This window comes from Rhea americana, unplaced genomic scaffold (genome assembly GCF_003343005.1).
Source record: "Rhea americana isolate MKP2758 unplaced genomic scaffold, rheAme1 scaffold_741, whole genome shotgun sequence".
Lineage (NCBI taxonomy): Eukaryota > Metazoa > Chordata > Aves > Rheiformes > Rheidae > Rhea > Rhea americana.
In genome coordinates, this window is record NW_028186914.1 from 26,652 (window position 1) to 28,299 (window position 1,648).

A 1,648-nucleotide genomic window follows, 5' to 3' on the forward strand; every position below is an offset into this window, starting at 1 on the left:
GGGGACCTACCTATTCCACCTAGCAACTGCATTTTCTTAATTACTCTAGGTACTACGCAGGAAACACACCTCTTGGGAAGTACTCGCATTACAGAAGCAGGCTTGTTCCGGGAGTTTATTTTGGTATCTCACTTTACCCTACAGGAAATGGTGTCCTGCCCAAAGAGCTGAACTGTATGCAGGTCTGAACCAATTGACTGTGGTATAATATTCCCTTTAAAGGTTATGCGGAATGTTGTAATTTTCTTCCAAAGCAGAAGCAGAACTGGTTTGTAGTTTTGAATGCAAAGGCTAGAGCTAGTTAGAGTAAAAAGAAGTTTAATAACGTACCTCCTGGTATCATGGAAATAGCAGATGAAGTCTCAGCAGCAGAGTAGATAACTCTTTTCATCAAAAAGGTTTATTGATCCTTTTTGTAGTTTGCATTCTGAGCAGAATAGAAAGACCTGCTTCTGCCTAGCCCTATGTATTTATGCCTGCCAGTGCTTTGCTCCTCCCCTTCCAGGGGCTTGTGGGTAGGGCGGTGGGCGGGCCTAGCGTTACATAAAGGCAGGCTCTCAGCCCCGGGGGATCATTCTGGCTTTGCTCTCTCATGGGAGTAGTGCTCTGGAATTGCCTTAAAATARCAAATGCTGTAAATAACAGCATTTGAGGAAATAAAACCGCCTGCAAAATTTATCGCTGCGTTTGGAGTAGCAAGGGTCACGCCTTAACGTAAGAGCGACGGGACGGCCGAACGCAGAGACGCGAGTACGACGGAAAGCCGCTCGTACCCCGCGTTTTTTCTCTCCGGTCAGTGTTTCGGTACGGGGCGTTCAGCGGCGGAAAAGGACTTCCGGGTCTCCAGGTATATCTTCTGTTAAGCGTCCTTATTGGGTTCTGGCGTTTCTGCGTTTATTGTGGAAGGGTCCCAACTTCGTCGCTGGGCTCTTCCCAGATGATGAGACCTGAGAAATTATTTGCTCCTCTTTTAGACTGTGAACGAAAGGAGACAGCAGCGGTTCTCAAAAAGCATTTTCTCCTTCTTTCACAGCCTAGGCGGCGGCGTGTTGCGTAGCATCTCCAGTAATTCAGATGCGTGCGAGCCGTCGCTCTCGTCGGCTAGTCTGACGGCTTACTTGCTGGATGCGTTGCTGCTCCTCAGAAATACTGTCAGCCCTGTCAGGGAGATACTGTTTGAGATTTTTGTAGTATGTAGACTTGTAGAAGAGCGTAGACTTTATATGAAGAGAGAAGGAAGCTCCCTCCCTCCCTCCCTACCACCGCAGTACGATGAGAAATGTAGTCGTCTCATCGGAAACGCAACCCCCGCATAAGTAAGCATATGTGCTTCAAGAGCTCAAAAATCAACCTACATATAGCTAATCGACTCCCCTCTTTTCCTACCGAAGCATTAGGGCCGAGCAGGAAGAAACCGCTGGACTTCCCTGGGCGAGCGGCAAACGATTTGCAKCGTTGCCTTCCGGCGCCTTTCTTATATTTGCGCCCCCGAACGCGCTGCCGCGTACCGTTTCGCGGCTGTGCTTCTGACCCTTACTCYGGCTTTAGGGGCCGCCCGCTCTGTTTTTTCAGGTGCCGTGCGGCCCTTCCGAGAAACGGCTGAGCGTTTCCGGTGAGGCGGAACAGGTGATCGTACCGGTGTTTCAGT

At 49.6% G+C, this 1,648-nt stretch overlaps 1 long non-coding RNA gene across 2 annotated transcripts in view; it reads right to left on the reverse strand.

Moving 5' to 3' along the window:
* The window catches only part of LOC146585920 (uncharacterized), an 8,353-nt gene extending 7,670 nt beyond the window's left edge, over window positions 1–683 (reverse strand). For both annotated transcript variants that reach the window (XR_014897892.1, XR_014897891.1), the window contains exon 1: window positions 331–683. This is a non-coding gene — a long non-coding RNA (uncharacterized LOC146585920). The remainder of the gene's footprint in view (window positions 1–330) is intronic.
* Window positions 684–1,648: the final 965 nt, after the last annotated feature.